The following is a 27,259-nucleotide window of genomic DNA, read 5'->3' as shown; positions in this document are numbered from 1 at the left end:
AGAGGAGCCTCACAGGGAAGAAGAAATGATTTTAGTGTGCTTTAGTGAGCTCATTTCAGTTCATGAATGATTTTCATGTAAAATTTGTAATTAAAAATTAATTTTATAAGTCTATTTTTCATTTATTTTGAAGTATAGCCTTATTTAATATAGATAACTGAATTGTCAGGAAACATGATGTCCTATGAGGTCATTTTCAGATTCAGCATACCGAAAAATATAAAGATTATGTGGAATAACCAAAACAGCTCTTAAAAACATTTTTTTTTGCAGACCCGTGTAATCGGCCTGCCTGAATATGATGTAAATTACCTGATCAACGAGGAAACATTTGTTTGTCAGGTGATTGCATCTTTATGCAGAACAAAAAAAAAATCATCATTGCCATGTGAACAAGGGCTGTACTGCTGCCAATAATGAACCTTTATGTGAACGTACAATTATATGAACTATCGTTCCGTAATAGACCCTGAATCTGCCTGTTGAAAGGCCAGGTTAATAAGCATCAATCTCATTAATTGGCACATGTCATCTGGAAGAAAATATATATTGTACAAGGACTCTTGCTCTGCTGCAACTGGTTGACACTGGCTGGACTTTGGTAGATTTTACTGCAGTCTCAATACTTCCTATAGTTGTTTTCACGTCATATTTTCTATTGTATTCTTTTATTCCTTTTGTCTATTCTTTTCCAGCATTTCCTGTAATTCTCCTTTGTTATGTTCTCTATGTCCCCTCTGTCCTCCACCTTTGTAGGCGCTTTTTCTCATTCTCACTGAAAATCTGTGGTTTGTACTTTTTTTCTGCACCTTTGCTTACTTATTTTTGAGTATGAGGTCAGTACTTATGTTATTAACAGTCTGATAGAAATGTATATATCCTATTCTTGTCCAGCATTGTTTGTTCTATTGCAATGCCCACTTTATCCTGCTGTTCTTTCCTTTAAGGTCTTTAGTTCTCTGCCAGTAACAAATTTGTATTTTCGTGTATCTAACTTAGTTTATTTCACTGATGTATAACTGAGCATTTGAAAATAATATTTTAAAAGAAGAATGTGTGTTTATTGAGAAATATAAGATTCCAGAATGCCTGGCCTTTTATATCTTAATAAACACACATTGTATTTTTAAAGCACTATTTTCAAATACACAGAGGTATAGAGGTATACATTTTATACACACACACACACACATATATATATATATATATATATATATATTTATTTATATATACATATATATATATATATGGCAAGGAACTACACAGGCCTGCGGGCGCTAAAATCAGGCATTCTGTGTGCTTAATTAGCTAGGACAGGGAGGGATAAAACCTCCAGACACACTCCTGCCAAAGAACTAAAAGCCTGGGACAGAGGCTACTGAGGCAGCTACAGGAGCTGCAAAACCTAAGACCTCCCTCACACAGGCAGCCGAGAGTGCTCACAGTTGGTCAAAAAAATGTTGCTAAAAGCGCTGCAGTTGACTTTTGTTTTCAGCCACAGCAATTGATGGAGAGTGCTAACTGCCTGGAAATAGAACAGACTCCGCTTCAGAATTCAGCGTCTGTCTACAGCTATGTGAGAGGCTCAATTGAAAACAGGGCAGCGCTAAACGCTGAAAAAACATCTGGTACAAACCAGTGTTGGTGGAGGATGCGCTGGCAAGAACTGCAGCCATAAACAGAGTACCAGGTTGCAGAAATATAAAGTACCAGGAGGCCAGAAAGTGCAGTTGCCATAGCAACAAAGGTATCGTGTAGCAGATGACGGCTGCCAAACAAGTCTGTGTTCTTTGCGTTTGTGTCACATTATGGAGTGGTGTGCACACAAGTATCCTCTGGCCAGGAGGCCCGCAAAGATGTCTACAAGGACATGAGAATTGTTGGAGGGTGGAATCCGAATACTATTAGATCTAAATCCTAAGCAGGCATTTTTGAGAATGGTGCTGTCATGTCTTGTGGTGGGTCTGGAGACAAGTAAGACAGTGGAAGTCAGTGTTGGGACTGACTTTCATTTAAATTTTAAAGCATGACGCTCTGGGAGTAGAGCTGGTTCTAGGCAGAGACTTTCCATGTTTCTAGCAGATGTGGGTAGGGAGGATCAGGTGCAGCCTCCCACACAATCTTCCATTCATCAGTCTGAACAAGTCTGCAAACAGTTGCTGGCTCAAGCCTTGAGAAAGACCTGCGGGGTTGAAATGTTGCCTGTCACATTTGCTGTAACATGGAGCAATAACGAAATCCTTTATCTTCTAATTGCACTGTTGATACTGCCGTTTCTTTATTTCAGTTGATCAGGCTTCAGGTGGAATTTGTACAGATGCAAACTTGTGCAAGAGACAAAGGCTACTGATAGAAGAGGAAACAGGGAGACTTCAAAAGGAAAGAGAGAATGCTTTCAAAGAAGCCGCTTAGTTGAAAACAGAAATTGAGAATGTCAGAAATGTAGCCAAAGATTAGGCTAATTGCAGATTGCCTGGAAGTGCATAATGTGCAGTGTGAACAGCACTTTGAAAAAATGCAAATGAAAGCCCAAGAGTTAGAGATGCAAGTTAGTAGGAGGTTCTACAGGGATGCGTTATCAAATTGCACAGATACTAAGTTTTTGAAAGATATACTGGACTTCAAGGAAGATCAGGAAGTACTCCATGAGCAAGAAGTGACCCAGTTAAAGGACAGCTCAGTTGAGAAAGCTTAACTACAGGAAGCGCAAAGCCGAGAGGCTAAACAGAATCATGCTCAAGTTATGGAGTAACTGTCCAAGCAGCGAAAGCAAACTGAACAAGCACTGGAAAGAGAGAGTAGTTAGTTAAACAGTGAAGTAAAGGTACTTCTGCAAGGCAAGAGTGAATCTGAACACAAGAGAAAAAAGGTAGAGACTGAACTTCAGGAGCTACAAGTAAAAATCACTGAATATGACAGAGTACAAGCAGAGCTGTCTGAGAAGATTAAAAGACTGCAGGTGGATTTGGAAGCTCAGATATTCAGAAATTGTTGCAAGAACTTAGTTAGCAGGTTGACCGTAGTACCAGGTTGAAACAAATGGAAGATGAATGCTTCAGGCCCAAGTGTCAGATATGGAAAATAAAATGTAGAAGAATATGGCATCTTTGGATTCTGTTGAAGAGAAAATCAGATTTGCAAGATATGCCATTGAACGTGAGCATGCTGAGGAAAGGGCTCATGAGAAAGAGACTGAAGAGCTAACCTTGAAACGCACCCTGAAAGTGGTATCAGAGGAAAAGGCTGTGTTTCAAAGGTTTGCCAATAGTCATGTTGCTGAAAGAAAGGTTCAGAGACTAGGGAAGTCTAGGACCCAGTTCAGACAACAATCCTGGAAAGCACAAGAGGCTAAAGAGAAGGCAGAAGGTGAGGCTGCTGGAGGTGAGAAAGCCACTAAAGAAGCAGAGACTGGAAGAGAGGCCTCAGACACTGTGTGGCAAAAGAACAATGTGAAAGAAGTTGCAGGTGAAGAGAAGCAACTGAGGAGACAACTGCAGTTTATGAATGAGCAAGCAATTAAGTTGAGCATGAGAGAGATGAAGTGTCAGAGAAGGGACAGCCACACTCAGAGAGAGAGAGATCCCCGAGCCTGGATGGTCAAAAACTGTGATTAGGGAATTTGTGGCAAAGCAGTACACAGGGTGGGCCCGCAGGGGACTGAAATCAGGCATTCTGTGTGCTAGATTAGCTGGGACAGCTGTACAGGTGTGGTTGGAGGAGATAAAACCTCTAGAAACACTACTGCAAAGGAGCTAAAAGCCAGGCAGAGGGGCAGCTGGGCAGCTACAGGAGCTGCAAAGCCTAAGGCCCGGCATGGACCAGATTGTGTCTGTCACAAGTGACAGGGGAGGATGCCCCCTAGACGTCCCTGCTGGGTAAAGTGACAAGGACACTACGGGTTTCTAGGGGGTGTCCTTCCCTGTCATGAGTCTGACAGGGAAGGACATGCCCTAGAAACCCTTGGTGGGTAAAGTGATGAGGACACTGCTGGTTGTGAACCCTGAAGTTCAAGTGCATATGCAGGGTGTTGATACTGGAATAAGTTATATATAGGTAACATATCTATGTGTTGCACGGCGATTTCATGAATAGCAGACCTAGAGTATACAAAGTTGGACACAAAAATGAACCCAGCACCACACTCTTATGAAAGCTGTCCAAAAGAAAATCTGTGTTGACCATAGCAAGCAATCACAGCATAGCTTTTATTTTACTGCAGCAGTATAAGAAATGAAAGCTGAGCTGAGATTGCTTGCTATAGGCAACAAAAATTACAGGGGAAGTTGAGCTTTCCATTTTTAATTACGCCAGTGTTCATCACCTGGTGCTGAAGAACGCTCATGCAAAATTTCACTCAAGTAGGACCAGAACTGTGGATTTGTATACGACACAAACAAACAGATTTTCTATATGACATATATCTATATATATAAAATTGAATGTATGCGTGTGTCTGTGTGTCTGTTTGTCCTTTATGCGCTACTACACCATTCATCCGATCGCCATGAAACTTTGGGAAGTTGTTGAGTACACTCCTGGGAAGATTATAGGCATAGTACAACTATCCTATGATAAATGGCGTGCGTGCAAGCGTCGTCGACAGTTACGCCCCCCATCCCCCACGTAGATCGTTCGATTTCCATCATTGCCACTAATTCTCTCACTTCCCGATGTCGTAGAAACATGAAATTTGGCATGAGCATTGATTATGTCATAAATAGGAAAAGCTAATGAGTCCCAACTCGATTATTCAATTCTAAGCGTCAAAGAATTAGCGTCCATATTTCACATACGGAATCTAATTCTCTCACTTCCCAATGTCATAGAAAATTGAAATTTGGCACGAGCATTGATTATGTCATAAATAGGAAAATTTCAAAGGTCCCAACTCGATTATTCAATTCTAAGCGCCAAAGAATTAGCGTCCAAATTTTCAGTACGGAATCTAATTTACTTCCCAATGTCATAGAAACTTGAAATTTGGCACGAGCATTGATTATGTCATAAATAGGAAAAGCTAATTGGTCCCAACTCGATTATTCAATTCTAAGCGCCAAAGAATTAGCTTCCAAATTTTACGTACGGAATCTAATTTTCTCACTTCCCGATGTCGTGGAAACATGAAATTTGGCACGAGCATTGATTATGTCAAAAATAGGAAAATCTCAAGGGTACCAACTTCATTATTCAATTCTAAGCGCCAAAGAATTAGCGTCCAAATTTTACGTACGGAATCTAATTTTCTCACTTCCCGATGTCATAGAAACTTGAAATTTGGCACGAGCATTGATTATGTGATAAATAGGAAAAGGTAATTGGTCCCAACTCGATTATTCAATTCTAGTGCAAAAGAATTAGTGTCCAAATTTTACGTACTGTGTCCCAACTCGATTATTCAATTCTAAGCGCCAAAGACCTAATATGGTAAGTGAATACTGGTTAGTTTAGTTATTATTCCATCTAAGTTAATTAAGAAATTAGGTGTTGGACATTTGACCTCATAACTTCCAAATATGCTGGTGAAATTATTGCCCCGAATTGTTGAATTTGGGTAAATAGCTTTGTTGTTGTTGTTAGCCGTTTAGTTGTTCATGATCCTCGGCGACCCTAAAGGCGAGCTTCCTCCATGTTTTTTGGTTTTGCATAGCTTCTTTCAGTTCTGTGATATCCATGCCAGTATCCGCTATGACATTATCAAGCCATTGTGTTCTTTGGCGCCGGGTCTTCTTTTGCCACTGGTCTGTCCAAGCACTATAGTTTTTTCTAGCGGCTCTGCTCGCATTACATGGCTAAAATACGTGAGTCTGAGTCTGGTCATCTTGTCCTCCAGTGATATATCAGGTCTCATATGATTCAGGACTTCTCTGTTTGTTAGTCTCGCCGTCCAGGGTATACACAGCAGCTTTCGCCAGCACCACAGCTCACACGCATCAATCCTCCTTCTATCAGCTTTTTTCGCAGGCCAGCTTTCACATCCATAAACGGCTATAGAGGAAAATGGTGGTTTGCACTATCCTGCATTTAGTTGCTATACCGCTATCCCTACTTTTTCAGATTTTGTCCATGTTTAGCATTCGCCCCAATGATATCCTACGTTTTATCTCTGGCATAGATTTACCAGCCTGGTCAATGTTTAAGCCAAGGAAGATAAAGTCTTGCCCACATTCTATTGTACCTCATTGTCAAGATTAAAACTTATATATCAGCTGCTTCAGACCTGCTTCTGTTCCTTCAAGCAGAGTTGTGTCATACACATAACAGAGATTGTTGATATTTCTTCCACCAATTTTCACCCCGATTTTCAATTTGTCTAGGTCCATTTTCTGCATGATCACTTCCGCGCATAGGTTAAATAAGAAGAGTGAGGGGACGCAGCCCAATCAGACGCCTTTGCCAATACTGAACCAATCTGTGTCCCCATACTGTGTTCTCACAGTGGCTTTTTGATTGGTATAAAGTGATTTTATCAGCTTGACTAGATGTGCCAATACGCCTAGCTCTTGTAGGGCCTGCTATAGCTTGTTATGGTCAACGCAGTCAAAGGCCTTGATGTAGTTGATGAAGCACATGTATATTCTTTTGGTATTCTCAAGCTTTTTCCTTGGTCCATCGCAGGTTTGCAATATTGTCGCGGGTACTGCATCCTCGCCGGAAACCTGCCGCTTCAACTGCTGATCTCTGTTTTTACTGTATCATTTTGAGAAGAATCTTGCTTGCATGCGGAATGAGGGCTATTGTTCAGCAGTTGGGGCAATTCTGGGATTCGCCTTTCTTTGGTAGAGGGAGGAAAACAGATCTTTTCTAGTCCTGTGGTCATTGTGTGGATGCCCATGCTGCCTGGCACAGCGCTGGAATGGTTTCCACTGGTAGGGACAGCAATAGCTCTGCTGGGGTGTTATCTATGACTAGTGCTTTATTTTTGGCTGGTTGTTTCTTTACCATTACCACTTCTGACTCCATAATGTAGGGCTCCAAGTCCACAGGCTTCACCTCATGCAATGGTCCAGGTTTGTGGTTGCAGGCATATAGTTCCTTTGAGTATTCCCTCCACCTATACTTAATACTCTGTTGGTCATTTAGTTCCTTCCCATTTTTTCCTTTGATTGTGTGGTTGCATGCCAAGAAAGGTTTTCAGGCCATCTTGACCTGTGAGAATAGGCCTAGCATATGACCTTTTCATGGTTTCTGCTTCGAGTTGTTTGCAATGCTCATAACAGTCCACGCCCTTATCTTTCTTAGCTGCTCACTTAAAATCGGAATTTAGTTGCCGAACTTCATCTTTGTTACCGGTCGACATTGCTGCTCTTCTTTTATCAGCTATTCTGAAGGTTTGCTCAGACAATCAATAGCGTAGTTTTTCCTGCTTCTTATAGGTGAGAAGCTTACTGGCTGTTTCCATAACTGTGGACTGTATATCATGCCATAGTTCCTATGGATACTTTTCCTGATATGTCAAGCAGTCAAATCGGTTTGCTACCTCATTAGTGTGTGATTGGGGTATTTTAGAGGTGTTAATTATTCTTAATGGAGCTAATTTCTAAATGCTATGAAATTTCATCTTGATCTTAGCTGCAAGGAGTTCATGTTCAGTGCTGCAGTTGGCATCAGGAAAGATTTTTATTGCAACGACTGACCTTCGCTAACGTTGATTTCCACAGGATGTAATCAATTTGATTTTGATGGAGGCTATTTAGAGATGTCCACGTGTACATTCGGTGTTTGGGTTTCATAAACCATATGTTTGCTATACTGAGCCGATTTCCTTGGCAGAACTGTACCAGGTGATCACCGGCTTCATTTCTTTTACCAAGCCCAAATCTTCCTGTAGTGGTTTCTTCTGGATGATGAAGTCGCCCATAATCTACATGATGTTCTTCTTTTTTTAGTGTTTTCTAGATGTCGGCATAAAAATCTTCAATTATTTCCTCATCTGCATCAGTCGTTGGAGTATAGACTTGTAAAATTGAGATGTTCACTGGCTTACCATGTATCTGGATAGCAATGATATGGTCACTGATTGTTCTAAAACTTTCTACCTCCTTTGAGGCCTGCTTGTTTGTAATAAAGGCTACTCCATTCCTCTTGATTTCCTCATGTCCGACGTAGTGCAATGTGAAGTCATCGGACTGAAAAAATATACATTTCCTTTCCAGTGCAATTTGCTAATTTCAAGAATATCAATGTTGAGTCTTGTCATCTCAGGTTTCACAATGTCCAATTTCCCTAGACTCATGCCACGCACATTGCATGTTGCTAGTATGTGAGCTTTGGTACAGCGCAGTCCTTTCCTTTCATCATGAGGTGCATCAGTAGCTGGGCTTCCCAAGGTCTTTCCCCTAGTTGCATCACGCAGAAACCGCAATTGGTTTTCGCTCATATGCATTAAGAATCACTTTTGCATAGCTTGCTTTGGGCGGTATGTGCATGAGGCCATACTCTTATACATAAGGAACAGTTCAATAAGGCCTCATGCACACGGCCGTGATGGGCTCCGCAAGCAGAATACCACAGCGGTGTCCATCACTGCACCCCCGCAAAGACCACATACTCACCTCCTGATCCGTGTGTAGCTCCTGCATGACACTGCCGGCGCGCATGAGCAGTACAGCGCATGACGCGCTGGCAGTGTCACATGACACACCGGCAGTGTCACATGACACGCCGGCCGCGTCATATGACGCAGCCGGCGGTGGGCGGGGCGCATATTTACTCTATACTTCCGCTGTGCTACAGCGGAAGTGTAGCATGACAGGCGGCTTCCATTGACTGCAATGGAAGCCGTCCGCTCGTATTCCCGCGGCTAATAGGACATGTCGCGGGTAATTTCACGCTGCGGAATTCCACGATGGAATTCCGCAGCATGTACATTGCGCTATTAGGTTCAATAGGAACCGGACATAGGCATTAGCCCTAAGAAGTTCTTTCTGCTACTTTTGTACCTTACTTACTGATGCCTGCATGACATTGTCTGTCAAAACATTTCCCAAATAGTCACTTAGTTAGGGACAGACATACAGCTTTTTTACAGCTTCACTGAGTCTTGGTAAAATGTATTTTGTGATTTATCCTGTATAGTTTTCACCTAACAGAATCAAATAAGCACATTGTGTAACCCTGAAGGTAAAATTGATGAGTGTGAATATCAGTAAGCAGAAAACAGTCTTGCAGGTGTTTATGTTTTCGCTGTGTTCCAGCTGGGACCTAATATTAAACCATTGTTCTGCTTTATAAAGCAGAAGAGTATTCTTCTTATCATCTGTGTTGGACATATACTTCCTTGGAACCTCAGCCTATAAAAATTGTCAGCAGGTGTTTCAAAGGCAAAAGAACATCATGATTTGGAAACTCAGTAAAAAGCTGCATAAATGTTCATGCTTACTAGGTTTTAGCCTTTTCCCCAATCACACTTTGTGGTGTTTTAGTAGGTTCATAAGAAAAGAAGAAGGTTTTACTTGACCACTCACCCATAAAACAAGTGCCAAATGTGAGCTACAGTATATTTAGGAAGTGTACCATAGACTATTGCATGGTAGACTATTGGAATGTCAAGGATATCCTCTAGTGAATTGAAGAAAGTTCATTCTAAATCAATCAAGAATGAAGAAAGAATAATTGCGATCTTGATCATCATGTAAAGGAGAACATTACTGACTTTTCACTGTAACCTTTATATGAATTATTCATGCATCTCTTCACAGTATATGGGTTAATGTCAAAATTTCATCCCGAGCTCACATTCAGTATATAATTATATATAGAATTGCTTTGTGAGCCAACCATCTCGCTCCGGAGGTGGGGATCCTCCCAATGGTGAAATCTGATGGAGGTTGCAGACAGATGGCTGGCAGATGAAACAAATCACTTCCACAAAGAGCAATTTCACTTAAAACTAACCTCAGCTAGCTTTATTCACTACTGATTTCACATAATACAGTGAATATACAAAACATTTGATATTAAGCTACATTCATAGACTGTGTCTAATTTCCATGCAAGAAAGCAGGGACGCTTCTCTAATAAAGTAACCGTTCAGTGTGTGTACTGTATATATATTATGTCACAATGGAACCTTGGAGATGTGGTGTGCAGCAACAAAATGGCAGCGACAGTCCAGTTAAAACTCATTCTTGGCTTTATTTCATCCACAACTAGAAGTTCCATGCTACACGGCAACATACAGCATAGAAACAAGTGCAATATCAACAAAGAAAACTCCTGCCCATCTCAGCTCTAACTAAACAGTGGTTCTCTCACCTAAACATAATGTACAGCAGGTACCACCCAACAGTCAGGCTTCTCCAAAACAGAGTTTTGTGTCCCCCAGGCTCTGACACACACTGCCTTACATTGTAGCCTTTTATGCCCAAGAATGAGCTCCAGTTATCTCCAGTGATGAATGTGTAGACCATTTTAAATGAATTACATCCTAGGATACTAAAGGAAGCAGCAGAGGTAATTACTAAACTTCTTGCCGCAATGTTTGAAAATTCTTGGAGAATAGGAGAAGTCCCAGAAGATTGGAAAACGGCAAATGTTTGCCTTATCTTCAAAAAAGGGAAGAAGGTGGATCCAGGAAGCTACAGGCCTGTGAGCCTGACATCTGTACCAGGAAAGATCTTTGAACAAATTATTAAATAGCATGTATGCAAGTACTTAGATGAAAATGGAGTAATTAACCAGAGCCAGCATGGGTTTGTAACAAATAAGCCATGCCAGACTAATCTGATTTCCTGTTATGACTGAATCACCAATTGGGTTGATCAGGAAAATGTGGTGGATATAGCATATATTGACTTAAGTAAAGCATTTGGCAAAGTATCTCATACCACACTTATTGAAAAATGACCAAATATGGGATTGACAAGTCAACTATTAGGTGGATTCACAACTGTTTGAGTGATTATGCTTATAGAGTGGTCGTAAATGGCTGCATATCTGATTGGAAGAACTTGTCAAGTGAGGTACCACAAGGTTTTGTTCCTGGGCCCAGTGTCGTTCAATATTTTTATAAATGATCTGTAGGAGGGAATTGAGAGGAAACTGACCAAATTTGCAGACGACACAAAGCTAGGAGGGATAGCTAACACTAGGGAAGAGAGAGAGGATTCAAAAAGATCTAGTCAAGCTCGAACAGTGAACAGCCACTAACAGAAATAGTATTTTACAAAGAGAAATGCAAGATCCTACATCTGGGCAAGAAAAATGAAAAAAAAAAAAACACATGCAGAATGGGAGGAATTGAGCAGGAGCACATGTGAAAAAGACTTGGCTATGCTAATAGATCACAATCTGGACATGAGTCAACAGTGTTATACGGCAGCAAAAAAAGGCAAACCCAATTCTGGGATGTATTAAGAAAAGCATAGTGTAGCTCACGTCCCCAATTAGTGAGCTAATTGTCCCCCTCTACTCTTCCTTAGTCAGACCTCATCTGTAGTACTGTGTCCAGTTCTGGGCCCCCCAATTTAAGGAAGACATAGACAAACTAGAGCAAGTTCAGAGAACAGCAACCAGGATGGTGAGTGGTCTGCAAACCATGTCCTATGAGGAACGGTTAAAGGATCTGGGAAAGTTTAGCTTGCAAAAAAAAAGCCTGAGAGGCGACTTAATAGCGGTGTACAAATATCTGAAGGGCTGTCACACTGCACAGGGATTAGCCCTGTTCTCAAGGAACACAAGGAAAGGAAAGACTAGAAGCAATTGGATGAAACTGAAAGGGAGGAGACACATTAGATATTAAAAGAAAACTTTTTTGACAGTGAGGGTGATCAATGAGTGGAACAGGTTGCCATGGGAGGCGGTGAGTTCTCCTCCAATGGAAGTTTTTAAACAGAGGCTGGACAGACATCTGTCTGGGATGATTTAGTGAATCCTGCATTGAGCTGGGACGTGGACCCGATGACCCTGGAGATCCCTTCCAACTCTACAATTCTATGATTCTAAGTGGCTTAAGTGCAACAGAGTGATTAAGCATTTTTACAACTCAGTAGTAATACTGTGGTCAGCAACGTTCCTTAAGATTGTACTTTCATAGAGCATTAGAAGTTGCAGTGGGTCAGGATTTGTACTGAGGACTGTTACAGAGTTGCTAGAGAGTTCAGAACTGTGACACAATGTTCTAAAGAGTGAGTAATTTTCAAGTATTTGTACCGCTGACTTCTGCAAAGTGACTAACACTGGATCAGCTGCCAAGTAAAGTCATTGTTCAATTTTTGGATCTGTGCTCAATCTCTTATTTGTTCCTGCATGTGTAGGTCCCCCACACATTAGCTATTTAAGACCTGGGATTTGTCATGTCGCATCACGACATGCCCCATGATATGGCTTCCAAGAAAGCATACAGATACTTGTTTAGGGTCTTGTCTAAGTGATGTTGGAAAGTATGTGGAGCTTTTGATACTGATTGGAATGTGCATTTGTATAATGAACTGCATTAACCAACAGTGCATGAACATCATAAATGGGAATTGGGGCATAGAACTGTGTGTGTCTGGCAAACAAGTAGGCATGTCTGTGCAAAATAATAAGCAATGAATCTTAGTATGGGCAGTCAGCTCTTAATGCAGAATATGTTATAAGTCATGTGGAAAACATCAGATGTATACTGTATGTATCCTATAGTGTTAGTTACGATTCAATTAAACATACCCAGCTAATGTTAACTCCAGGTCCATAAACTCCGAGGGATAACTGCTGATTCTTGATTCTCTGCTTTGTGTGTGGTGCTTTTACATAAAACACTGAAGACATCACACATTGGGAAAAGGTAGAAGATGCTGTAAGAAAATCATCTAAATACGAGGTGAGAATGTAGAATAACACTGTCGCCTTAATGATTCAACAGTCAGCAGTAATGGGTTTTAATAATACTTTCAACTAGCACATTAATTAATTATTAATAAATTATTTAAGGCCTCCCATCTGTAGTGTGGCAGCTTTATTTTAAAATTCCCACAAAGCCTTGCACTAGAGAGCATATGTTCCCTATTGATATAGGACAAATGCAAGATGCCCTAACAACTGGTAGTAGGTGCTCCCTCCCTCTTTGCAAATTGCCACCCAGCCTGGAAACTCGAGCTCTGCCTTTTTTATGCCTGCCGCTGTGGTTTGTGAACCATTATGGCTTTGCTGAAGCGCTGTCATACTTATAAAAGGAAGTTACATATAACCCTTTTTTTACAGCCTCTCATGGGTATACCTCCCAGGCTATCGGGTCTAACAATTAGAATAGCTCAATTTCACTCACACAAAATGGGCAGTTAGTGACGACTAAGGAAGGTGACATGGAAAATTAATATGGTTGCATTCTAAGAATTTCTATGCTGCCCCATGGTTAATCCTCACTGTGGGAATTATCTCTTCTCTACAGTATTACCATAATGGCTTTATTCTTGTACTGTGATATTATGTGTATATTTTAAAGGTGCATGTGACATTATTTTTCTGTGAGGTCACTGTATACATAGTAACCTTTCAGTGTGTTATTTCTGTGCTATGATATCATGGTGTACTGTGACTTAGCTGTTCACAATTCTTGTGCTGTAACATCACTTTGTGGATTATTAACGTACTGTGATATCATTTAGTGCATCAGGTGTGTGCATTCTAGCGAGGGCACTGGAGAAAGACGAAGAGGACTAGAGAGACTGTTTGAGTTGCCAGTGCTTAAGTTGTGAATGAATGAAAGACAGAGGACTTGAGAGACCCTTTGATTTGCCAATGCTCGGCCCATGAACCAAAAAAAGACCAGACCTGAGAGACCATTTCAGTTGCCAGTGTTTCAGTCATGAACAAACATAAGATAGAGGACTGTTTGAGTTGCCAATCATCCAGTTGTCAACCAATTAAAGAGAGAGGTCCCAAGGCACAATGTTTTGTTGCCAATGCTTTGGTCATGGACTGACAAAAGTGAAATCCTTTCAGGTCATGGGCCCAGCTGTACACACTGCTTTAGAATTCAGATGAAACCTACATTACCCAGGGTACTGGTATTAAGAGGGTAGTAATGGGCTATTGATTTAAAAAGTAATTGTTTCATAGTTGAAAACTGGTTAACTGCTTAAAGGACAATTACAACTAGGTATACTAAATTGCTCAAAGTACAATTGTTTAAATTGCTTGCTTGGGGTTTAGAAAGAAGTAGTAAAATAAAGCACTCAGCTATAGTGCCCTCCTATGGAAACAAGTTAAGACTTTATTATAAATTGTTATGCAGTGTTTAAATATTTAACCCTCCTGGGGAATGATGAACTGTGATATTTTTCATTTAGTAAAATTTCCTTTGTGACATACAAACTACCTTTGTCCCTGTCTGTCAACATTGTGCCATCACAGAACATTCAACTTCATTTTACACTGCAGTTGAGGTGTATTATGAATTTCTACAGCAGTGGTTTTACACCTACATTTGGAGTTTTGTTCTCTTGCTCCGTTCGGGGAGCAGTAACAGGGAATCCCCACGGACGAATGGCGCCGTCTCTGGACAGAACCAGCAGCGCCAAATGGACCCCATTGACTATAATAGGATTCGTCCACTATCTGTTCAGGTGCTCAGCTTTTGGATGGAAGAAAAAGCGCTGCATTAGCACTTTTTCTTCCGCTATTTTGAGCCAAAGGTTCCGACGCAGATAATAAATATTTAGATGTCCTGCAACAGCTGAGATGTGTAGTGTCATGTTCTGCAGCAGCTGAGTTGTTTATTATTGCAGTATCTGAGGTCTGTATTATAATTTGCTACAAATGAAGTGGGTATTAAGTTGAAAAATGTGATCATTAGTTAAATGTTGATGTGTTGAAGTTCAATATAATGGAGTAAAAGATAAGAAGTATATTTAATTGCAGCAGGATTATTATTAAAGTTTTCTGCATTATGTAATGTTCACCTTGATCGCCAAATTCCCTAAAAATTTCCCTGATAAATGGATAATGAAGTTAGTTCAGGGTATAATGAACCTAGTGATTTCAACAAGTCCCAATGCAGAGGTGCACAGTAATTAATGGTAGTAATCAGTCCGGAGCCAGTCAGTACAGATTTGGAAAAAATAACTGATGTCTTCCATTGAAGAAGAATTTGCTACCTCCCAGTGGCGGCATGTTCCATTCATTGCTCACCCTCACTGTCAAAAAGTTTTTCTAATATCTAATTTCTGTCTCCTCCCTTTCAGTTTCATCCCATTGCTTCTAGTTTTTCCTTGTGCAAATGAGAATAGGGCTGATCCCTATGCACTATGACAGCCCTTCAAATATTTATAGACAGATATGTTTCCTCTCAACCTTCTTTTTTGCAAGCTAAACGTTCTTAGACTCTAACAGTTCTACTTAAGGCATGGTTTGCAGACCACTTACGAGCCTGGTAACTCTTCTCTGAACTTGCTAGGGTTTGTAGATGTCTTTTTTTTTTCATTGGGGTGCCCAGAACTGGGCACAGTACTCCAGATGAGATCTGAGTAGGAAAGAGTAGAGAGGGTAATTACCTCACGTGATTTAGACTCTATGCTTCTCTTAATACATCCCAGAATTGTGTTTCCCTTTTTTGCTGCTGCATCAAAGTGTTGACTTATGATCAGTTTGTAATTAATTAGTATACCCAAGTATTTTTTACATGTGCTGTTGCTTAGTTCAATTTTGCACCGTAACAGAGGAATCAAACTAAATCTAAAATTGCTTTCACTGCACTGACTCCTTAAAACATAACTTTTATTAACACTTGCCTAAAATTAGAAGGCTAAAGGACAAGCATACAAAGTCTATTCACTATCAATATCCACCCCTGTCAAGCAAAATACCCCATTTCCTTCTTAGTTCTTTATACGAGGATTTTTGTCTATTTAATATAGTTAGGCCATGTAATCTCAACCACCTATGTGTAGCGTAACCAACAAGAAACACCTGAATAAGCCAATGACTGTTAACCTAAATCCTAATCTTGTTATTCAAGAAAAAGGTGGTATTGGGTGATATGTTATTCAGCACTGGTATAAATCCAGCAGAATAGAGAGATGTTTATATGTCTATTGTGTTCTGGCAAACAAAACAAACAATCTTGCTACCTATGTAGTTCTTTGGGAACTTTCAGATCCCAACTCAATGGTTCTAATGATTCATGGTTCGACATGTTTCTGCCGCATAACTGACTCTTCAGGGACCTTCCCGAACCATCACTTTCTACAGACCAAAATGCCAGTAATAGACCAAGAACCACTGGGCAGTCACTGACCCCAAGGAGACTCCAAAATGTTGAGTATTTGTATCAAGCCCTATTCAGCAAACAGTGTCTACCACAGAAGTTTCATTAGAGAACCAATACCTCCCTATTAAAGTCCTGGTTCCTGTCAAAAAGACTACCCATATGTGGTAATAATGATGGTGTAATTGTTTAGTCTCATGTGATCGTTATCACCCATATGTGGGTTCCTGAAGAGTCAGTTATGCGGCAGAAATGCGTCGAACTAAGTTAGCTAAATACAATCATAGAATCATAGACTGGTAGAGTTGGAAGGGACATCCAAGGTCATCGGGTCCAACCCCCTGCTCAGTTCAGGATTTACTAAATCATCCCAGACAGATATTTGTCCAGCCTTTGTTTGAACACTTCTATTGAAGGAGAACTCACCACCTCCCGTGGTAACCTGTTCCACTCATTGATCACCCTCACTGTCAGAAAGTTTTTTCCAATATCTAATTTGTGTCACCTCCATTTCAGTTTCATCCCATTGCTTCTAGTCTTTCCTTGTGCAAATGAGAATAGGGCTGATCCCTCTGCAGTGTGACAACCCTTCAGATATTTGTAGATCGCTAATAAGGTTACTCTCAGCCTTCTTTTTTGCAAGCTAAACATTCCCAGATCCTTTAACTGTCCTTCATAGGACATGATTTGCAGACCGCTTACCATCTTGGTAACTCTTCTCTGAACTTGCTCCAATTTGTCTATGTCTTTTTTAAATTGGGATGCCCATAACTGGACACAGTATTCCAGATGATGTCTGACTAAGGAAGAGTAGAGGGGGAAAATGACCTCACGTGATCTAGACTCTATGCTTCTCTTAATACATTCCAGAATTGTGTTCGCCTTTTTGGCTCCTGCATCACATTGTTGACTCATGTTCAGTCTATGATCTATTAGTATACCCAAGTCTTTTTCACATGTGCTGCTGCTTAGCTTCCTCCCATTCTGTATGTGCTTTTTTTAATTTTTCTTGCCCAGATGTAGGACTTTGCATTTCTCCTTGTTAAATACCATTCTGTTAGTCACTGCCCACTGTGCAAGCTTTTCTAGAAGCTTTTTTTGAATACTCTCTCTCTCTTCCCTAGTGTTAGCTATCCCTCCTAGCTTTGTGTCATCAGCAAATTTGATCTGTTTCCCATCAATTCTCTCCTCCAGATCATTTATAAAAACGTTGAACAATACTGGGCCTAGGACAGAGCCTTGTGGTACCCCACTTGATACATTCTTCCACTTGGATGTGCAGCCTTTTATGACCACTCTTTGAGTATGATCACTCAGCCAGTTCTGAATCCACCTAATAGTTGCCTTGTCAATCCCATATTTGGTCATTTTTTCAATAAGTATAGTATGAGATACTGTCAGGACAGTGTCCAGGATATGGGGGTCCCTGAGAAATCCCGCAACCCCTGTCCCTGCCTACTTGCCCCCTTGGGCTAACCCCCAGGGCGACAACTGGGCGGCGGTCCCTACCCTCACTAGGGAAGCGGGACACGGGAAAACAAACAGACACTGAAGACAAACAAACGGTAGAATGGTCAGACAATCCGGGTCGGCAATGGGAGGGTATGCAGTACAGAGGGGAAGGCAAAACGTAGTCAAAGTCCAAAAGCAGAAGTCAGAAAAGCCGGGGTAACAAGAGCAGTCAAAATAAACGCGGGTGCAGCTGGAGAACCAAACTAACACTGGCAAGGGCTGGAAGGAAAACACACACTTTTAAATGCTGTCAGAACTCCCGCCCCAGCAGCTGATTGGGGCGGGGAGCCTGACAGCAACAGGGCAATCAAGGAGGTACTGGGGACACGCCCCCAGCCTTGCAGAACAGACCGTTACCAGGGAAGCCAGCTAGGTCGTCAAGTAACTAGAGAAGCACCTGCTGCCTCCCTAGCAACCCGGCGGTGACCAGTTTTACAGCGGCCCGGGGAGATTACTAGAACCGGGGCTCCCCTACGCCGCACTCCTGTAACCCGGGTGGCATGACCGGTGGTGCGGGCACGGCGGCCGCGAGAATTGCTGGTTCTGACAGATACTTTGTCAAATGCTTTACCTAGGTCAAGGAAAAATATATCCACCGCATTTCCCTGATCAACCCAGTCAGTGATACTATCATAGAAGGAAATTAGATTAGTCTGGCATGACTTGTTTGTTACAAACCCATGCTGGCTCTGGTTAATTACTCCATTTTCATCCAAATACTTGCATACATGCTGTTTAATAATTTGTTCAATTACAGATATAGAAGTCAGGCTCACAGGCCTGTAGCTTCCTGGATCCACCTTCTTCCCTTTATTGAAGATAGGGACAACATTTGCCCTTTTCCAATATTCTGTGACTTCTCCTGTTCTCCAGGAATTTATGCCGAGTGGTTCAGCAATTACCTCCGCTGCTTACCTTAGTATCCTAGGATGTAATTCATATGGACCTTGAGACTTGAATTCATTTAAGTTAGCTAAGTGTTCCCTCACCATCTCTCTGTTTACAGATAGCCTGCATTCTTTTATTCCCCCAATAGCACATTGAAGACCAGCTGATGTTCCATCTACTTTCTGAGAGAAAACAGATACAATATAGAAATTTAAAAGTTCGTCATTCTCTACATCATTTTTAACCAATTCACCATTTTCATCTTGTAAGCATCCAATAGCATCTTTGACTTTTCTCTTGCTTTTGATATACCTCCAAAATCCTTTTTTATTGCTTTTGGCCTCTGTTGCAAGCCTCAATTCATCATTAGCTTTAGCTTTTCTAACACTTGCCCTACAGTTTCTGCAGACCCCATTATATTCTTCTTTAGATAGTCCCCCCTCTTTCCATTTGATAAACATATTTTTATTTGTTTTTAAAATGTGCGCACGTTCTGCGTTCATCCATCCTGGTTTCTTTAAATGTTGAAGAAAAAGAAATGTCCAGTGTACCTGCAGAAGCCGAGGAATGGAAGCAAGTGACCCAAAGAAGCAGGAAGAACATGGGTCAGCCAGCACCCATACTGCTTGGGAATTGGTATGAGGTTCTCGTTCAGGGGGAGCTGGTACTGGTTCTTGAGCAGAAGGACAAAGAGGTACAACAAGAAATTACTCCACCCACAAAGAGCAAAGCAGAGGAGAAAGATGTACAGCAAGAAATGACTCTACCCACAAAGAACTGTGTGGGAAGTGCACAGAGTCCTCTTGAATGGAGAAAAAGAAGTGCTGTTGTGAAGAAGAAGAAGAAGAAGAAGAAGAAGAAGAGGAGAGTGGTGGTTGTGGGGGGTTTCCCTATTGAGAGGAACAGAGGCCGCTGTCTGTAGACCTGACATAACCTCACGAGAGGTGTGCTGTCTTCCAGGTGCACAAATCAAAGATGTGTCTGATAGGCTGTCAAGACTCTTTAGTCCTACAGAACACCACCCATTCCTACTAATACATGTAGGGACAAATGACACTGCAAAAAAGGACCTTGCAACTATCTGCAAAGACTTTGAAGACCTCAGAAAGGTGAAGAAACTAGGACCACAGGTGGTATTCTCATCCATCCTCCCAGCGTATGGCCATGGAATAAGAAGATGGAACAGGATTTTAGAGGTGAACAACTGGCTACGTCGATGGTGCCATCAGCAAAGATTTTGATTCCTAGACCATGGAGTAAATTCCCTATTTGATTGACTGCCTGCTAGAGACGGGTTGCACCTTACAAAAACAGGTAAGCACATTTTTGGTGGGCGCCTTGCTTCACTCATTAGGAGAGCTTTAAACTAGAACAATATGGGAAGGGAAGTGAAAAGCCAGGTAAAAATATACAGCTAATTAATAAATTTGAGACCCTTGCTATTAGAAGTAGAAAGAAAGCACAAAGACAAAAAATTCAGAAGGCAAGTAGAGGAGCAAGAGACACCGATCACAAACTGAAATGTTTTCATACAAATGCACACAGCATGGGAAACAAACAAGGAGAATTGGAGCTCCTAACACAGGAAGAGAAATATGATGTCATAGGCATCACAGAAACTTGGTGGAATGATACACATGATTGGAATTCAAGGCTTGAAGGATACAACTTATTTATAAGGAACAGACCTAAATAAAGGGGAGGAGGTATTGCATTGTATGTTAGAAAAACATTAATCTCCACAGAGATTCAAACTTCAGAGCATGGGAGTTCTGTAGAAACTGTTTGGGTAACAATACAAAAAGAGAACAGAAAGTACACCATTGTAGGCATTTACTATAGGCCACCTGGACAAGCAGAAGAATATACTTCCTCACCATCTCTATATATATACAGCTTATATAGAGCCTGGATTCTTTTATTCCCCCCAATAGCACAGGGAAGATCAGTTGATGTTACATTTACTTTCTAAGAGAACACATGCAAAATAGGAGTTTAAAAGTTCAGCCTTCTCAACATCCCTTTTTAACCAATTCACCATTTTCATCCTGAAAACATACTATAGCATCTTTGACTTTTCTTTGACATACTCCCCAAATCCCTTTTTATTGCTTTTGGCCTCTGTTGCAAATTTCAATTCATTATTAGCTTTAGCTTTTCTGACCTTTGCCCAACAATTTCTGCAGACTTTAGATATTAGATAGTTCTTAGATATTTCCGCTTCTTTACATTTGATAAAGATATTTTTCTTTTGTTTTAACATGCATTTAAGTTCTGTGCTTATCCATCCTGGTCTCTTTAAATGCTGCTAATTCTTCTTTGTTTTAGGGATTGTTAACGATTGTGCTTTGATAATCTCATTTTGCAATATTTCTCAACATTCTTGGACATTTCTGTCCTTGAGAACAGCCGGCCTTTGGGTCCTTATTACCCTCTTTCTGCATTTATTAATTTCTGCCTTTCTGAAATCCAACCTTCAAGTCTGCATCTTTTCAGGTTTCCCCTTATTATCCAAAATTCAAGAATAGCATCATCACTGCCTCCTAAGGTCCCAGCCACCCTTACTTTCCTAACCGTTTCCTCCCTGTTGGTAAGAATTAGGTCCAAGATAGCAAATCCCAGTATTGTCTTTTCTACCTTTTAGAAGATAAAGTTGTCAAGAAGAATGGATAAGAATTTGTTGTACCCATTACTTTTACCCGAGAGAGATTCCTAACAAATGTCTGGATAGTTAAAATCTCCCATGATCACTACATTGCACTTTTTGAGAACTTGGCCATCTGATGTAGAAAGAATTTATCCATATATTCTGCTTGTCCAGGCGGCCTATACTAATTGCCTACAATGGTGTCCTTTCTGTTGTTCTCTACTTGTATTCTTACCCAAACAGTTTCTACAGAACTACCATGCTCTGAAGCTTGAATCTCTGTGGAGATGTATGCTTTCCTAACATACAATGTAACACCTCCTCCTTTTTTATTAAGTGTGTTTCTTATAAATAAGTTGTATCCTTCAAGCCCTTTGTTCCAATCACGTGTATCATCCCACCAAGTTTCCGTGATTCCTATAACATCATATTTCTCTTCTGTGTTAGGAGCTCCAATCCCCCTTGTTTGTTTCCCATGCTGTGTGCATTTAAGTTGAGGCATTTTAGTTTGTGATCAGTGTCTCTTGCTCTTCTACTTTTCTTCTGTATTTTTTATCTTTGTTCTTTCTTTCCACTTCTAATAGCAAGGTTTTCAACAGTATTCATTAGATGTATATTTTTGCCTGGCCTTTCACTTCCCTTCCCATATTGTTCTAGTTTAAAGCTCTCCTGATGAGTGTAGCACGATGCCTACCAAATATATACCTACCTGTCTTTGTAAGGTGCAACCCATCTCTAGCAAGCAGTCCATCATATAGGTAATTCACTCCATAGTCTAGAAATCCAAATCTTTGCTGATGGCACCATCAACATAGCCAGTTGTTCACCTCTAGAATTCTGTTCCATCTCCTTATTCCATGGCTATCCGGTGGGAGGATGGATGAGAAGACTATCTGTGCTCCTAGTTTCTTCACTTTCCTGCCGAGATTCAAAGTCTATGCAAATAGTTGCAAGGTCCTTTTTTTGCAGTGTCATTTGTTCCCACATGAATCAGTAGGAATGGGTAGTTGTCTGTAGAACTGAAAATTCTGTCAGACACATCTTTGATCTTTCGTGTAAAGTGTTCCAACCATGAGGTAGCATAATAAAGATTAAAGTCTATTGATATATTTGAGCTAAATATATCATTCTCTATTCTTTAGTTTGATAAATTTTGTGTAGTTTCTACAGTAGCTTTATCCTGTGAATACTGTATAATTAAATCTACAGAAGCTCTTAAAAGGGTTGTCTGGTTTAGACAATATCTTTTTGTTAGAAGGGTTCCTTGACATAAAATTGATCACTTCCCGTTCCTGTTTATTTCTATTTTTTTAACTCCCCTTAGCTTCAATGCCATACTGCATTATATTGTACACCCTGTGAACACTTCATGAATTGCTGCTTAAATGTCACTTCACTTAAGCAGTTGAATGGCTGAGATTGGAGTTAGCTGTGACCACAGCAGTTGCCAGCAGCTATCAGCTGTAAGAAACAGATATATACCCATCATAGGTTGTTACGAGGTTGTCCAGCATGTAATTTCTTTTAATAAAACACAGAAGCCACTTAAAAAATAATAAGCGCATGACTGGCCTCCACAGTCAGATACCTATTTAAGCACATGATTGCTCAACCCGGAAATAAGCAGAGATTGGGAACTGGAGGAACGGGGACTGGTGTGACATGAGCACGCAACACATGAGTATACCTTGGTTTGTTATTTTCTAGCAGTCACTCTATTATGTTTTTCATTTGTTTAATACAAATGGCTGGACAACCCCTTTAAGGACGCAGACTATTTTGGTCTTCTAGTCACAATTTCTCTTGGTCTTTCATCCCTGTATTCTGAGAACCATAACTTTTTTATTTTTCTGTTGTCACTTATTTTTGTGGGACTATTTTAGGATACCTGTAATCGAATGATTTATTTTTCTAAAAATAATTTTTTTACATTTTTTACACTCTAATGATATTAATCATATGGAGATTTGGAACTCACTTACCATGACATACTTTTACCTTATGGGTAAGAAAGGGGTTAAACAGAATTGCATAGTAAACAAGATCATTTTCAGCATTGGACAGGTTCACGCTGATAGAGGCTTCAATGGTTGTGTTTAAAAGCAATTTTTTTATAGTTCTTCTAAAGCTCTAAATTTGTTTTGTTACATTTTCTTCCAGTTCTCAAGTGTCTACTCTTCAGAAACTCTTGGTGTGAACTACTGTACTTCACAGGGAATAATAAGTCCTACTTTTAAGGCAATTACATGACTAAAAGTAACAGCTTTGAAAATACTGAATACAATGCCTTAGCTTTAATAGACCTAGCTACTCTTCCTGCTCAACAATTCCCTCATCCTGGGGTATTAACCTCCTCTTGTAGTCTGTCACATTCATGTACAGAACATTTCTAGAATAATACATCAACACCACTCCCCAACCAAATTCACTGTGAAACTCACAGTAACGGTTTCAACTACTATGTTATAATTTTTCAACTTTCTTTCAATTTTCTTCCATCTAGTTCCCCATCAGATGCATTGTTTTCATTAAAACTATCTACAGCTTCTGAAGTCTGATTCTTTAAATACCTCCAATGTATTGCAGTGTTTTTGCATCCGTAATACGGACTTACATCCTGGCCTAACTGCGGGTCTCATGACCACACAGTTAAGGAAAGAAAGACAGAATTACCTGGGGCCAAGCATATTTCTAGTCATGGACAAAACATAGAACACATGAAAGCCCCCATATTAAAAGGCAATTTCAAGTCACAAAGCCATAGAAGAATTTGGGAATACAAATTTATAACAACATTTGACACTTTCAACAAAGGGTTAAATTCTTCAAGAGGATTCATGTGTGACTGGGAAGTATGAGAAATCTATAGCACAGATAACACACTGGCCTGGTGTCCCCTAACACTAATTCAGAGACCATAAAACCTTCACATCTTTATCAGTGGACTCTTTAAGAATGTATGTATTTATTTCTCTACTCATCCTGTTGTGGTATTCTTTTAAGTGCAAATTACTCACATCCATGTCTGTGCCTTGTCATAAGTATTTGTATATATATGCATGCCTCTTCAGATCTATTTTATTATGACTGAGGAAAAACCCTGAGAGGTTTGAAAGCTCGCAATACCATCATGTATTTTTGTTAGCCATTAAAAGATATCATATCTAGAAGATTACTTGGTTTCTTTTGCTAGGAATGATCACATCATTTCATTCTAAATGGAGGGCTATCACGTCCTCTCACGAGCATAACCATGCTCTTTTACTGAACTTATACGCACTGCCGGGCCTGTTTACATGTTTCACAGGCGGGAAAGCCAAATTAGTAGGCAAGCCAGCCTAATTAGTTCCCCGTGTTATCGTTTAACACCACAAAATAGTCCAGTGCGCGATTTCATTCTGGACAGGTGCCAGAGAACCTCGTAACTACAGGCCGGTAAGTCTCACTTCAATAATTGGAAAAATATTTGAGGAGTTTCTGAGAGATGCCATCCTAGAATACCTCAAGGAAAACAACAGCATAACTCCTGATCAACGGTCGATCATGTCAGACCAATTTGATCAGCTTCTACAATGAAGTAAGTTTTAGGCTGGACCTCAGAGAGTTTATTGATCTTGTATATCTGGATTTTTCTAAAGCATTTGACACTGTGCCGCATAATAGACTGATATATAAAATGAGACAGCTGGACTGGGCAAAAACCTGTGTATCTGGGTAAAGAAGTGGCTCGGAGATAGAAAGCAGAGGGTGGTAATCAATGGTTCGTACTCTGATTGGGCCACCATTGCTAGTGGGGTGTCATAGGGTTGAACATTCTGTTCAATCTATTTATTAATGACCTGATAGAAGGACTACACAGTAAATTATCGATATTTGCAAACGATACGAAACTATACAAGATAAGTAATACAAAGGAGGACAATATGCGGCTACAAACGGACCTAAATAAGTTGGGGGCTTGGGTAGAGAAATGGCAGATGAACTTCAATATTTCATAAATGTAAGGTTATGCACATGGACAGGAGAAATTGATGCCACCAATATACACTAAAGGGGGTACTGCTAGGGAAATGTGATATGGAAAAAGATCTGGTGGTACTAGTTGACTGTAGACTTAACTGGAGCAATCAATGCCAGTTAGCCGCTGCAAAAGCAAATAAAGTCTTGGGGTGCATTAATAATAATCTTTATTTATATTGTGACAAACATATTCTGCAGCGCTTACAAAAACAGGGTGACACAGAAAGACAAAAGTACAAAAATACAAAAACCATGGATACATAGTAATCAGTTTATGGAAACAGTAGGGGTGAGGGTCCTGCTCCACCGAGCTTACATACTACAAAATAATGGGGTGATACAGAAGGTAAAGGGGCTGGAGATGTGCACAGTATGGTGAGGCGGAGAGTGTGGGATGCTATACACATAAGCAGTGGTCTGACATTAAGCCGTGTAGTGGCTGAATTGGTGTGACTGCAGGTGGCGGTTGATGGTGGCTAGCAGGGGTTGCAATCATAAGGACAGGGAGCACTTTATCAGGTGGAGTACAGAGGAGTTTGGTTTAGGGCATACCGATTGCCTCCCTAAAGAGGTGCGTTTTTAGAGTACGCCTGAAGTTTTGTGAATCAGGGATTGCGCGGATAGTTTTGGGTTGTGCATTCCAAAGTACTGGTGCTGCTCTGGAGATGTCTTGCAGGCGGGAATGAGAGGTTCGAATTAAAGTGGCATTCAGTCTGATTTCGTTAGCAGAACAGAGGGCCCGGGCTGGGTGGTGGATTGAGATGAGGGAGGCAATGTAGGGTGGCGCAGTAGTATGGAGAGTTTTATGGATTAAGGTAGTGAGTTTAAATTGAATTCTGTATTTAACGGGCATCCAGTGCAGTGACTTGCACAGGGCAGAGGCGTCCGTGTTGCGGCTGGTCAGGAAGATGAGCCTGGCTGCCGCATTCAGGATGGATTGAAGGAGTTAGAGTCTGGAGCAGGAGAGGCCAATCATCAGCGAGTTGCAATAATCGAGGCGAGAGTGGATGAGGGCAACAGTGAGCATTTTTAGCGTGTTCACGATGAGGAAAGGGCAGATTCTTGCTATGTTCTTAAGGTGCAGCTGACATGTTTGGGCCACAAATTAGGTGTGGGGGAGTCAAATATGACCCAAAGGCAGCGGGCGTGCTGTCTGGGAGTTATGGTGGTGCCACACACTGAGATGGAGATGTCAGGATAAGGTCGGTTGGTATAGGGCAGAAACACCAGTAGGTAATTTTTTGAGAGGTTCAGTTTTAGGTAGAGAGAGGAGATAGTGTTAGAGACCGCGTACAGGCAGTTGGTGATGTTTTGGAGGAAAGGTGCAAAGATGTTACGGGAAGAGGTGTATAACTGGGTGTCGCCAACATAGAGGTGGTATTGGAGGCCAAATCTCCTGATGGTTTGTCCAATAGGGACTGTGTAGATGGAGAAAAGTAGGGGGCCAAGGACCGAGCCCTGGGGAACCCCAACAGCAAGGGGGAGAGGAGGGGAGGTAGAGCCAGCAAAGGAGACACTGAATAAGCGGTCAGATAGGTAGAAGGAGAACAAGGAGAGAGCAGTATCCTTTAGGCCGATGGAGTGAAGCATAATAAGGAGGAGTTTGTGGTCAACAGTGTCAAATGAGATCGAGGAGGATCAATTGAGAGTAGTCATTCCTCGATTTGGCTGTCAGGAGGTCATTTGACACCTTTGTAAGGGCAGTTTCTGTTGAGTTTTGGGGCGGAAGCCAGACTGTAGAGTGTCAAGAAGAGATTTTTCCAGGAGTAAACGAGGAGTTCCAGTAGTTTGGAGATGAAGGGGGGTTGGAGATGGGTTGGTAGTTAGCTGCATCAGTCGAGTCCAGAGTCAGTTACTTTAGTAATGGGGATAGGATGGCATCTTTAAAAGAGGAGGGAAAAATGCCAGAGGTCAGAGAGAGGTTGAATATAGTAGTGAGATGAGAGATTACCACCGGGGAGAGGGACCGGAGGAGGTGTGTGGGGAGAGCGTTGCTAGCGCAGGTG

Source organism: Eleutherodactylus coqui, chromosome 1 (assembly GCF_035609145.1).
Source record: "Eleutherodactylus coqui strain aEleCoq1 chromosome 1, aEleCoq1.hap1, whole genome shotgun sequence".
Classification (NCBI taxonomy): domain Eukaryota; kingdom Metazoa; phylum Chordata; class Amphibia; order Anura; family Eleutherodactylidae; genus Eleutherodactylus; species Eleutherodactylus coqui.
Note: the sequence above shows the minus strand (reverse complement) of the source record.